The sequence below is a fragment of the Cavia porcellus genome, unplaced genomic scaffold (genome assembly GCF_034190915.1).
Source record: "Cavia porcellus strain 051 isolate PalLab524CR breed Dunkin Hartley unplaced genomic scaffold, mCavPor4.1 scaffold_3, whole genome shotgun sequence".
In the NCBI taxonomy this organism is placed as follows: domain Eukaryota; kingdom Metazoa; phylum Chordata; class Mammalia; order Rodentia; family Caviidae; genus Cavia; species Cavia porcellus.
Window position 1 is genome coordinate 115,492,511 of NW_026947486.1, and position 14,831 is coordinate 115,507,341.

A 14,831-nucleotide genomic window follows, 5' to 3' on the forward strand; every position below is an offset into this window, starting at 1 on the left:
TTACATTGATACATTTTTAGATGTATTTCTAAAATTGCACTGGCTTTTTGTTGTTTGTAATTCCTGAAGTAGAGTAACTCCTTCAAACTTTGATATTTGTTTAGAATTTCTTTGGTGGTCCTAGGTCCTTTACATTTTTATATGAATTTTAGACTCAGAATATTTATTTGGGTGGTAGGGAATTTATTAAAGTATTTGGGAAATAATGACTTTGTGACTATATTAAATCATCCAGGTAATGGACAGTGTTTAAGCATTGAATTTATTTAGAACTTTGTTATTTCATCTTCTTAATATATTTCCCAATGTGGAGATATTCTACATGTTTTGTTAGAATCATCACTTTTTTTTTTCTTTTTTGGTACCAAGGGTTGAACTCATGACCCAGTACTTACAAGGGCAGGTGCTTATGCTGTTGAGCTAAATCCCCAGCCCTGGAATCATCAATTTTAAATCATTCTCTTTATTTTACCTTAGATCATACTGTTAACTTTCAATTTCCAGTTGCTCATTGATAGTATAAAGAGTTGAGTATAGTGATTGTAAATCCAGTGATATATCTAAACTCAATTATTTGTTCTAAAAGTATTTGATTGATAAAACTTTATGCAATAATTTCTTATTTTTCCGAAATAGTTTCACTTCTCCCTTTCCAGCATGAGTCCCTCCCAAAACCCAATCCTGCTCCTTGAATTCATCATTCTTCAATACTCATCATCACAGCCAGGATGGAAAGCAATGCAAAGGTTCATTAAAATGTTTTCCTACATGCAAACACCCCATTGAACTTCTGGCACATGATTTGCAGATGTCTTGGTGCCGAAGACGTAGATGGTCTTCTTTGTGGGCATCCATCCCATACCCAACTCATTTTACTCCCCTCAAACCACAGCTTTGACACCCAGGAAACTCTGAGGAGAAAAGGGTTGCAGGGGGTAGTAGAATCCCCCTAACAATTCAGCTCGAGGGTCCAATGCTGACACCTGCAGAAAGGTGGGATTACCTTGGACCCTTTGCCTGGGATGACGTTGCTTCATTCTGCTCTCCTCGTTTCCAAGACCTAACACCTCTTAGGACTCCAGGCACAGACCTCAGAATAAACCTCTGATTCTCAGAGTCCCTGAAGTAAATGGAGACACTCACTTAAGAATTCTGCATTAAAATTTACAGTCAGCAATGGAGACACATCAGTATTGTTTGGGAACTCTCTGAAGAGAAGGTTCTTCATTCTGCCATAGCATCTTCCCATGACCCCTAAAAGAGTCAAAGGATCCGTGCTCCCCAAACTTGCTGGGTGAACCTCACAACCAGACTCTCACACTCAGGGTGCCCTGGCGTAGACCTAGGGGAGGGCTGTGCTCTCTCACTGTGTGGTGCAGGGCTGTGAAAGGGGCAGAAATGAATAATTATTTAGGGACCCTCTGTCTCCTGTGAGGCTTCTTCCTCCCACAGAGCCTGCAGCTAAGTGAGCCCTGGTTGTCTCTTCTGCTCCCTGAAGCAGACCCTCAGAACAAGCCTCTAACTGGCCAGGTTGTTTCCTCTCACCTGAGAATCCTGCCTTAGGGAACAGAGGACAGCAGAGGGAGTTCTGGATTATTCTGGGATCACATGAGGGTAGGGCTTTCTCACTTTCCCAAGGACAGCCCCCACCCTGAGGTAACTGAGCCCAGGTCCTGCCTCATCTCCCCACAGAAGCATAGACCTGAGGACAGGGCTGTGACTCCCTGGACCCCTGTGCTGACAAGGGGGAGGGGCTCCTTCTCACTAATCTCCCCCAGTGTGGTGAAAGTGAGTGCTGTTGTGAGACTTGCACCTTGCACTGCAGAGCAGTCAGCAGGACTTTTGTAGAACATTCTGGAACCCACTCTCTGGTTTTCTCAGTCTCCTCATGGCCCCTCACCATGAGCTAACTGAGCCCTGGTCCTGCCTCATCTCTCCACAGAAGCACAGACCTGAGGACAAGGCTGTGACTCTCTGGACCCCTGTGCTAACAAGGAGGGATTCTTCAGAAATCTCCCCCAGTGTGGTGCAGATCTGAAAACAGAGACACATCTGTATCATCTGGGTTCTTCTGCCTGAGAAGGGGTTTCCTTGGTCCCCCACAGCCTCTTACTTTGACCTTACTGAGCCAGGCCCTAGAGGTTACTCCTAGTCCTACATGAAGCAGGGACCTCCGACTAAGGGTCTGAATCTCCTGCTCCCCTGAGAAGGGGCTTCTCACCTGAGATTTCTTCAGTGTTCAGGGCTGATAACAGATATTTATAGTTTGTTCTGGGTCTCTGTCTCTGTCTCTGTTTCTGTCTCTGTCTCCGTCTCTGTCTCTGTCTCGATCTCTCTGTGTGTCTCAGTTTCTCTGTCTCTGTCTCTCTCTCATGCAGCTTCCTTAGCCTTTGCTCAGCCTCTGAACTTGAGCTTCCTGATCTCCTAGACCCTTTCTACTCCAAAGATCTGACCTCAGTCCTCAGAACAAGGCACTCCTTTCCTGACAGTTCCAAATGAGGTGAAAGAGTATGCTCTCTAGAGAATTATACAGCAATTGATATAGGACAGACAGCAAAGGTTCATGTTCTTTTCCTTTGGGGCAGAGCTTCCTGTTTCCGCTCTGCCCTCACCTTGAACTGACTCAGGCCAGGTCCTATGCATTCTTCTCCCCTGAAGCTGAAACCTCAGAACAAGGCATGTTTCTGTACTTTGTGTGCCCTTAAGACAAAGTGATCTCCACCTGAAAATTCTCCTCCAGAGTGTATGAATGACAACATGGGAAATCTGGATTGCTTGGGGACCCTCTATCTCTGGGATGGGGCTTCTTCTTTCCTTACAGTCAATGAAAGTGACCTCTAACTGAACCTAGTTCTCTGCTCCCCTTATCTGAAGCAAGAAATTCAGAAGAGACCTCATCTCTTTCTCATCCCATGGGCTTGATTCAGTGGAGGTCACACCTGAAAATATGCCCAGGGTCTCCCAGGCCTTACAGAAAGAGCAAAATGGGATTCTTGGCATCTTTTTTTTTCCCCTTAGGAATTGTCATCTGGACTGCTGCAGTCAGGATCCTCATCCTCTATGAACTTGCCTCTGTTCCCCTAAGATCCAGGCTCTAAGTCTAGTTCTTCTAGGAGGAAAGTGGTCTTCACATAGATATGACCCCACAGATCAGGCAGTCAGTGGATGTCACATTCAGCAATGTGTAGACCATGATTCTGGAGTTCACCTCTCTCCTCCCAGGTGGCCATCACCTTGGTTCCCAGAAGAGCCTGGACCTTGATGCTGACTGCCTCTGTTGGCTTCCCTCAATCGTCCAGAGTCCCCTGTGGTGGCAGCTATGGGAAGACTTGGGAGTGGCCAGGGCAGTTTAACTGTCTTCAGGGCGGACCCCCTGTGAGGTCTCTTCACCAGCCAAACGTAGGTCTCTCCATGCTTTCCTTCTAAAAAACTGATGTTGAGTACGAAAAGGGTGAGCAGCAGTAGGGGACTGGGATGAGTTCAGTGATCAACTTTTCACAGTCCACAGCATGATTCTCACCTTTCAGTGCTCATTTAGAGTCAGGAAACTAAATTCTCTACCAAATGAATGGGTAGGTTTCACTTCAATAGAAAGTATATAAAGTAAACAATACTTATGCATAGAAGCATAGTGCTATGTGAATGCATAAGTTTACATTATAATATTTATATTTATATAGGATATGTGTTTTATATTTATATGTATATGTTTACACAAGTATATTTGTACATGATTATAGTATACTCATATGTGTATCAGAATGTAGAATACCAACCATTACTGTGCATGATTTAATTTTTACTTTCTATTCTATTTCTAGTGCATTATTTATGTCCCATTAAAGCAATGATGGTTGTGAAACCCAGTCCTCACCCACTAGCATGGGTTTTGGTAGTTATCAGCACAGTGTCTGCAACCAGATTGCCTCCATTCTCCTGCTGTCCAGTTGCTAGTCATAGTTCATTGGCATCAATGGCATAAGATGTTACCTCAGCCTATGCAGTGACACAGAAGCAGGAGTTTCAAAACTTTCCCCTGGCTGACGCTATCCTGTGCTACCTGTGCAGCCCTCAGCTTCCTGCCCCTATCCACGCACACACGGAGACCAGCTCCACGGTATTCAGTCTCCTGCAGGCCTTCCTCATGCTTTGCTGTTTACAGTGAGTTGCTCATGTGGGCTTGCTAGGTCTTCTGTCTCTCTCTTTGCTGTTGTTTTCCATGATAAATTCCAGAAGCACAAATAATACCCACACTTGTTTGTCATGTTGCTGTTATAGCAACCACAACTGCAAAGAGTAGAGAGATAATTGTTTGATGTTTTCTGTCCATAATAGGCTGGGTTCAAGGTATAAATAGTATGGGAGAAGATTTTGGAGTCACAAAACTGCTCAATTCATGGTTACCTAGAAGCAGAATTAGACAACAGTACTGTAGTGGAAGGGTCACAGACCGTATACAGTACCTAAGGTCATGTTTCTAATACCCCATGCCATACACATCTAGGAACAAGTTTTTTTAAACTTTTAGGTTAACCTGCTTGTTGGCCAGTCAGGATTAGTAATCATAGTTCAGCCCTTGTGAATTTCATACCTAAAATATCTCCTTAATGCACATTTAATGCCCAAATAAAGACAGTAATACCAACTTCATGATTTCAGAAAACATAATGCAACTATTCCCATAAAATAATGCCTTCTTTAAAGTGTGAACAATTCCAGAACTTTCTGAAAAGATAAAATGCAACTCTTTTCAGAGAAACAAGACAAACTCTTATCTTCGAACCATAAATTTGAGTTTGTATCCAATATAACATAGATAATAAACGCCTACTGCAAAGGTATGAAGTAATCAGAAGTGTTTTTTTTTTCTGTGTTTAAGGTATGTTTTTGATTATTTTAGTATTTCTGAATGTGCATATGTCTTTGAATCCAGGTGCATTGATTTATGTGAATTTCCTGATCCCCTGAAAGTCTATTATTCTATGTGGCTTATGTCATGTCTTGGAGCCCAGAAGAGATTATATAATTGTTGCAGCCTTGGGTAGGATGAAGCTCAGTGTTTCTCAAATAAGATGGGAAACCACATATTGGGCTATGGATGTTGGCAATGGAGAAGACCAACAAGACATGCTTGAGGCCCAACCTCCCTGCATAATCTTTAACCCAAATTCTGCTAGGAGAATCCTGTTCCACAACTCACTGAATTCCCAAGAAACATCTTGCAATGTGCCTGACCCTGGCCTGGTTTTTCTGAGTGCTACATAGTGTTACAAATTCTGTTTGCTACAACTTGGAATTGCATGTCAGCCTTCCACACAGTGATTTTTAACACGGTTGTAATTTACACATTCCTTTTCGGGGCTTCAAATAGATCCACTAACCTCAGTGTTAATTTAAGAATGTTTTAACAAATGGAATTTAGTGAAGGAACCATAATTACAGTATAATGCACAATATTATTCTTTCTCTTAAAATTTCACCTGTCTTTACCTAGTCAATCTTTATTCCCTTGACACTCTATTAACTACACTCAATGAGGGATTTTTTTGTCATATCTATTATCTTTGCCTTCTTCACAGAATCAAATCTGCAAACATATAATAAACAGCTTTTTAAAATGATCTTCGCAAATTTTGACTTCTATCATTTGTCTTGTTAAGTCCACATAAAGAAGTGTGAATTTCATTAATCTGTTAAAATTCAAACTTTATTTGCATCAATGTTTCCACTTTTTTTTTGGGGGGGGTACTGGGGATCGAACTCACGACCTCACACTTGCAAGGCAGGTACTTACACTGCTGAGCTAAATCCTCAGCTCCATTATTTTTATCTACTGGTTTATTCTTTCTACCCTATTCTTCAGTACTATTTTCCTATTTAGGATTACTTCAGCAAAATTCTTCATTTCCTAATTCTACAAATTATAGGTGAAATTATTATTTGAGATTTTTTCTTTTTAGAAAAAGGGCTACATGTAGAGTCAAATGTGTGCTAATAATAGATAAAAAGCTAAAAAAGGATTCACATTTGGTTTTCAACCAATATGACCAGTTTTTGGTTTCTATTTCACAGCAGTGGTCTGAGCAGATTCAGTAGTGGAGAGCCCATGAATCCCATATTTATCTGCACTTTTGTTTTTAATGAGATGTGCAATTAAGAGAGATTCCTGGATGATATGGAAGTTTTCTGTCTCATTATTTTGAGGACTTACATAACATTTTCCACAACAGCTGTATTAATTTATATTTATACCAGAATTCATTTTTCTCTATATCCTAAACAGCACACAAAATGGTGCAGATTTATTCTCTTTAAGATTTTGGAAGTCAAAAGTCCAAATGAGTTTTACAGTGCTAAAATCAGCAGCAGGAGAGCAGTGGATGGAGCTCAGTGGTGAAATCTGCCTAGCAGCCGTGCAGCCCTGGGTTCCAAAGCCAGCTCCAAAAATGAAAACAAAGCGTACAACAAAACCGAAGTAAAAGCAAATGAGCAAGGCTCATGACTTTGTTTGTAAAGGATCAGCACTGCTACACATGTGAACTTGGCATTGCAAACTTAGGTTTTTGTGGTCAAGATTCCTTTGTTTTCTGCATCAGTTGCAAATTGTTTCCATTTCTTTGAAGGAATCTAGGACTCACACATTACAGAAAAAAATTGCACATCTCATTCTCCTCTACCACATCTGCCATCTCTTTTGCCATATAAGGTCAAATTCACAGGCCCCAGTGATGTAGAGTGTGACTAACGTTTGAGAAGTGACCAGTGGGTTTCACTTGCTGTTTCAAAATGTGGAGCCTACAGATATCTAGGTCTCCTGCCTTGTTGAAGAAACTCCCAGTTCTCTCTCACAGCTTACTTGAAGAAATCCTGTGGGACACTATCACTGTGCCCTGTGGATGTCTCCTCCTGAGGCTTCCAAATGCATCTTGGAGATGTAAATGCTCTTAACAGTGTTGTGTGGATGCTTCCTGAATTGTATCTGAAACATCTCCACTTGTGGGAAATCATACAGTTAGTTCCTGTGCAACCTTCAGCCCAACCCTCAATGGAAAAGTACTGAAATATTACTATTGTCCAATTTCCCAAATGCATATTGACATTGATGCTGCCATAATGTCTAATACTTCCGTCAACATGGATACCCCTCCTGCTTCTCTTCTAGAGACACTTCCTTCACACCTACACCCTGCTCATCCCTGGAAAACACTAATTTCTTAATCATTTATATAACTTAATGATGTTATGAAATAAATTTACAAGGATATGTAAGCTTTGGTACTGCTTTGTAAACGTGATACAATGATTCACCTAGCTCTGTAGGCAGATGAAGAGTGTAACCCTTTGAAATACTGAGTAGTATTCCAAGGGATGGATGTACCAAGCATTTTGCTTCTTTTGCAACCATTATCCCACCTAAGCACAGCTAGGTCGCGTTCTTCCAGCTCCTCACTGTAAAAAATGAAGCTGCTCCAAACATGCTCACATAAGATTTATCAAGATCATAAATTGTTGGTTCTTGAGGATAGATGCATAGGGACATATTTTCTGAATTGTACCATGATCAAGGGTTTTATTTTCTTAAAACTACTAGATAGTATTATAAGAAAAAAGAGAAATAAAATTGAGCAGGTAGTACAAGTTCTTTTACATCCCCTTTTCCTTACACAGTGCTTCCTATATAATTATAATCTTGCATGATTCTCCTATACTTTATATAATTATGATTGTCTTCTGATGTCATCCAAATAATAAAGATAGCCAATGTCAATGCACAGTGTTTTTGATTAACATATACTATTTTCATTAAGTTTCACTCTTTGCATTGAATGTTCCTGCTGATTCTGACAAATGCATATCACTGTGTTTGTCACTACAGTTTCATACAGAATATTTATAATTCCTTAAAATCTTCCATGCTTGGGCTGGGGATTTAGCTCAGTGGCATACGTGCCTGCCTGGCAAGCACAAGGTCCTGAGTTTAATCCCTGGTACCATAAAATAAATAAATAAATATATATATATATATATATATATATATATATATATATATATATATATATATTAAAATAAAAATAAAAATAAAATATTCCATGCTTAACCTACATATCACTCTTTTGCTGCTTCCAAAGCCATCCACTGGCCTTTGTCACTTCTATAGTTTACCTTTTTCAGGACATTATATAGTTGAGATCACAGAGTGCATAGTCCATTCAAACTGACTTCTTCATTTAGGTTACATGCAGTGTTTCCACTACTCGATATATCATTTCTTTCTATTTCTGTTGATTGCATGAAAGAATCACAGATTAGAAACACATTTACTTCTTAAAGATTTCTTGGTGGCATCCAGGTAGTGTCAACTATAAATAAAGGCATTTGGAATAAAAGAACAGGCTTCCTAACAAGGTTAGACAGGATTCATGCAAAAAATATATCTCCCAGTTCATATGGTATCACAGTGGAAGAGGAAATGAGGATTGTGGGCAGTGGGTCACTAGGTAAGGATGATGAATTTTGAGGACTATGTTGTACATTATTGTGCTCTGCAATGATGGACCAAAGTCATGGGTGTCTTCATTTTTTCAAGCTAGATATATTGAGCCAGACTTCAAGGAAACCCTTGTGTCTCCTGTCCAGAGTTTGCTCCAAACTTGCACGTTATCTCTCATGGTATGGGAAAGATATGAACTGCTCTACTGAGGTTACAAAGAACCTGGAAGGTTTGATATGTTCCTCCTCTTTAACCAATGCATATTCTACTTGTATGTCAATAAACTAGGTGATTTGTGAAATTTTACTATGATGGTCTACTTATCCCCACCAGTGGCAGTACTGCTACCACAAAACTGACTACATATGAATAAACAGCTTACCATTGTCCAGAATCACAAATCACATTTGAGATCAATAACGGGGTAGAAAATTTAAGCTGTAATTGAGACTCACTGTGGAAAGCCTGAGAGTTACAAAGTATCTTTAGCTATATTTGCCCATTTGTCTCCTTCTGCTTTTGTTATCCATGTTTTTAACATCCTGTCCAAAAATACCTTTGCCCAATCCAACAATAACATATTTCTTATTTGTTTTCCTATACTAGTTCCATAGTTTCAGGTATACTTACAAGTTTTTTTTTTTGAGTTGATTTTTAATCTAGCAAATGGGAATTTAGGTGCATTCATTTACATGTGGATATATAATTGCCCTAGTGCCATATAGGAAAAATTGTGCTCCAATTACTTTTTTATCGTTACTATAACAAAATGAACTTATTGGACAGTGAACTTATAAGAAAGATGGGTTAAGACTGGTTTTAGGTTTCTGAAGTTTCAGTCTATGGTCAGCTGGCATAGCTGTGGTGCCTGTACTGAGGCTGTAAAGTAAGGTGGGAGCACGTTCTGGATGGAGTTCTTTACGTACTGGCTACTGGGAAGCAGGGAGAGGGAGAAAGAGACCAGCATCCCACAGTCCTGTTCAGGGGTGCTCCTCCAATGATTTAAGGCAACCCATTGAGTTCCATCTCTGAAGTTTCCATGCTTCTCAATGAACACATAGCTTGTGCATCAAGCCTTTAATGCATGAGCCCAGGGGAGACACTTATGCAAACTACAGCAGAGGTTTTGCGTGTAGTTGGGGTACAAGCTGAAACAGATTCTTGCTATAATGCCAGCTCAGTCAAATGTGGGTAACAAAGACACTGGCGGGCGGAATTTCTCCTGGCAGGAATAGATTGGCACAGGCAAAAGTTATTTTTATTATATGTAACAAGAATGGAACTGAAGGTTAGTGTACATGTGAAATGATAGAGTGGAAATGCACTGGAAAATTTTTCATCAATCCACAATAAAAAATACTGGAATACTGAGACCAGTAGAACTGAGAGGGGGAGTATATTGCTGAACATAGGGGAAAATATAGTGAATGTAAAGATATTTGTGCTATTTTAATGTCCACAAGAGCACCCATGACCAAAGAAGTAGTGAGCAGTTAAGACAGAATAATCTGACTGCTTCATGTTTGCCAGCCTGTTACAGACATCAATACTACACATCGGCCTTATGCATAGAGTAGCCATGGTGGAAGGAACGTTCCCTGTATGACCTTACCAGCATGGGATCCCAGTCATCAAGCCTTATCTTGCTATTGCTGATGCCACATATTTAACCTGCCAGGGACACAAATCAGTGAATTCCCAATGTGGCATCATTCCTCAGGGAGACAACCCAGCCATGTGTGGACGATTAAGGCACAGAGAAACTTCTTTACCATCAATTGTGCATCTGTCAAGAATGGATTTGGCCACTTGCCTGTGCCTTGTCTGGCACCACTAACAGAATCCTTTAGGGGAGCTGGAGACATAAACAGAGGAAATTTTGTATGATCACCTTGAGCCCCAATACCATATAGAGTAAGGAAGGTCCTCAGTGGCCACGTGACAGGAGATCCAAACTTTCTGTGTCATGGAAGACCACTCAGGAACAATGGAATAACATATTAGTCCTCCCAACTAAAGGAATAACCATTTTAAAATGAAAATTATTTGTAAATTTAAATTAACTCTAGGTCTATTTTCTTCACCTGACAGCAATAAGTAGAACACAAATTTCACTAACCAAGATGTGGAATGACTATGCGTCTTATCATTCCTTGAGTCTTCCGTGGGGAATATGTACTGCTGGCCCACAGCGTTATACTCTGAGCTTCTCCACCTGTGCTGTCCATTAAAGTGTACCTGTTTGCTCTTTAATCTATGCAAAGTAAAATTAAAATTGTAGCTCTTCAGTAGCAGTAGTCACATGTCAGTAATATATAACAACATGTAGTAGCTAGGTCCCATATGTACAGTGCTAAAAAAATGTATTTATTTTCCAAGGTGAACCCTTCCACCAAGAGAAGAAACAGGGCATCCTAGGGAGCTTTAAGCTTTAACTCCCACCTGGGCATTTTGCTTTCAGTGTTAGGAATGGATCCCTCCAACACTTGCAGACCTCTAGTAGGATCTTGAACCTACCAGACCAGTGCTGCAGGGCTGAGCTACCCCCCACAACCTTCACCTGCAGGGCTTCTGGTTCTTCTGGTTTCATACCAGCAGGCACAGAAAAAAGTCACAACCCAGTCGGGGAAAATGACCCTGTTCATCAGGCGAGGGCAGGGATACTCTTACATAATAGGGACAGAGGTGTCCAGGTGATCCTTTTGAATTTGTTTCTGTGATTCTCTGCCTGATTTCATAGCCTGGAAGAGGCTCAGAACCCTGAAGGAGAAGGGTCTGTGTTACAGCATCAAATGTGCTACTGTAACATGCTCTGCAAAGTGCAACTTTATTTTCATTTTTTAAAAATTTTATTTTAAGAAGGGGAAAATACCACCAATGAACAATGAAACTGTTTCAAAACAAATTAGTAGGACAGTTACAATAGTTCATGTATTGTGCATCGCTGTCTTCCTAGTTTAAAAGTTTGATTTATTTTTGATTAGACATGAGCAACTGATCCAGACCTTCTATTTTTTAGTACATAATCAACATCCCCTCTTCTCCTCAGCCCAAAAGGAGTGACAGAAGATGCAGATGTCTCCAGCTCCGGGAGGCTGGAGCCTGGTGCCCTGCCCTCAGGACAGTGGAGAATGAGCCGAAGACGGCTGTGAATGACAAAGTCAGTGTGGCGGTCCACAGTTTCCTCCTGTGCGCTCTCTGCCCTCTGTGCCTAGGAATAAAAAGCCCTCCCCACCTGCACAAGGCAAGATGGAGATCTGAGGCAAAGGGCCACTGAACCTCCTTAGGGCAAGTTTGAATAAATATTTTTTCCTTTTATGCCAAAATGTATGGCTTCATTGTTTTGGTCATCCACAAATCAATGAACTTATGTTTATGAACCTTAGCACTCCCAAGAACAGCAGAGATGCTGACTGCATTTGACAGTATTCCAAAGCACACAATAAACTAGCAGTGTGGCAAAGGAGCCAAGTGCAATAGGGGGCACATCGCTTTCTCATGAGAACTGAGTTAAGAAAAGATCAACCAGCTACCTTAAGAAGTCTTCAAAGGATGAGAATCTTCCTGCTATGAAATGAGTCATTTGATCATCTTCCTACAAGTACCTATTCAAATTGGGACTCGTGAGCTGGGTGACCAGCTGTGAAGTGACAGCTTTCAGTTCAGCTTTTAAACTTGAGTCTGTTCAACAAGTCTCAATTGGAATGAGAACTATGTTCATGGTATTTTTATGTTGGGTGCGACCCCAGCTCCACCAAAAACACACAGGAGGAACTTAAGAACATATCTGTTATTAGGGACCTTCAGAGATATCTGTCTGTTGCCATCAGCACTGGATCCTGTCTTGGGCTAAGTGTGTGCAAGTAGGGACTCAGAAAGCATAATGTTTCAAATCTCGCTGGCTGAGACCAGGTCCGGGAGAGGGGGGAAGAGTGGGATGGAGCTACAGGAGAAGGAAACCTACAGTCAGCTCAGAGATTTGGGTGGTTTTAGTACCACTTGCCATTCCTTGGGGAGTACATCGCAACTGCCAGGGGATTGACAGGTGTGCTCAGGAACCTGACATGTGTAAGCTGCATGAAGGAAACCCTGCAGTCAGCATCTATGTGGCAGCTCCTGTCTGGGATCTCCAAGGCACATAATTAACTTACTCTTGCAAACATGCACGTGTGAAACACCCAGGCCTGCAAACACAGAGGTCTATGTGCCGTGTGGCCATGGTGTGAGTAATAATCCAGGGCTTCTGCAGCTCCTTCCATAGAGATAGCTGTAACAAATAAGCAATCGGTCTGCAAGCATCTTTGTGGCATGGGATTATCTAATAAACCTTTCTAAGGACAAGTGAAGTGTAATACTCCCAAATCCAAAAAAGAGGGGAAGATTAGCTGAGTGTGGCTCAGGACATGTAGTTAGTTGCATGGGATTGTAGCAGATGCTCAACCAAAAGGAGGACATAATGTTTATTCAGATAAAATTCTCTTACTTGCTGTGAAGAGCTGCTGCATGTGTGAAATAGTCCTGTCAATTCTTCAGCCTTTTCAAGTGCCACCTATTCTGCAGCACATTCTTCAGATTTAGAATCAATCACATTTACATGCTGTGAGTGACCGTCTCTGAACACCAGACCTGGTTTCATTAGGCATACTGAAAACGAGGACTTGCTGGTGGCGAGGGACACAGATCAGAGACAGTACAAAAATGTTTGTTCTCTTTTCAGAACAACAGAGAAGCACTTACCACCTACTCAGAGACTTCAGGTTTTAGAGGAACTCAGCCACAGTTGAAGTTTTTCTTTCCTCTACTGTGGTGAGTATGGTCTTGCCTCATCTGCAGCTTGTCAGGGAGCTGTGGGTTTTACCACTTATGTAAGCTCACGCACCCACACTTGTGTTATGTGAATCTTTTTTAGTATCACATTTCATTAAAATTCTACAAAAATGCCACGCGGGTCTCAAAAGCTTTATTTACCTCCCAAGACAAATAAGCCACGATGCTCCCTATCAAACAACTTGTCACCCTTTGGGAAAGCTTGTGACTGTGTTATTTTGATTTTCAGGCACTTAACCCAGGCTCTGCACACCGTAGTTCAAAATTACATTTTATGTCAAAAAGGCTGTGGCTACTAGATGGTTTCAAGGGTGAGCAAAGGGACAGGCAGTGCCTTGTCCATGAGATAACTGACGGCAGGTGAATCTGAGCAGTTGCCCGAGTGGAGTGGACCCACTTTCTGCTGTTTTATACACTTAATTCAGGCAGGGTTTCAGTGTCTCGGATTCAGAGTCTTTCTAAAGCATTTTTGTTTCTCTGAGAAATAAATTCAGAACACAGATGGGTTCAGGTCAGAAAAATGAAAATGGTGGCCTGGAGATGACCTCACAATAAGCGTCTAGTTTGTGGCATTGTCATTTACTATATAGGGATCCTGAGAAGTTCCAAAGCCCAGTAGATCTCAGTTTCTTCATCTATAAAATGGGTTTCACACACATACTTGGTTGTAGAAATGGTAGAAGGGAAGACGTGTACAGCAACACCTGATAGAATGCTAGGCATACATTGAATATTTGCTGATAAGCAGTTGCATCTAGTATTACTTTAGCTTAGATACTATCATGCTTTTCCTATAAAATTTGTGTGTGATTTCTCAGGGAAGCTGCACCTGAACTGAAAACTAAAAAAAATCAGGCAAAACTGCTACTCAGTAAACCTTCCCTCTGTATGTTTTATCTAGTAGGGTATATTATTTGATTTGATGTTGGGGAGTATTTTTTGATGGAAAAAGCTAATTAAGTATTTTTGAAATTTTCACTGTCACAATTTTCAATTACTTTTACCATAAGTCTAGTGCTGAGGCTCTCAGGCCTCTATGACAATGAGGCCTAAACCCCTTGACCATTTATAGTGACAAGGCCAGCTCAGTGGAGATATTTTTCCATGAAGCTCCAAGCTGAATTATACACCCTGACAACAGCAGCGCAAGCTTCTTTCAGAAAAGAAACATTTGAAAACTGATCCAGCCTAAGTACTGATGTCAGACCAGGAGAGGCCTCTTACAAACTCTTAGCCCATGGAGGGAGAAACTTTAGATCAAGCAATCATGGGATCATTTGTGTAAGTGGCCCATGCTATTGGGCAGATTCTGACACGTATATTGGGAGAGTTTTGAAGCAAAGTGGTCTTAAGTGCAGTTGCGTCCTGGAAAGCATGTCAACTCTGGCAATGCAAGGCCCTGGAAAGCAGATATACCCACCTGACTAGGGAATGTACAGCCTCACTTAACCTGAGAGTCTCTAATGAAATTCTTTCAGAGGCTGGGGAAAAGTCCTCTTGAAGAAGACCACCA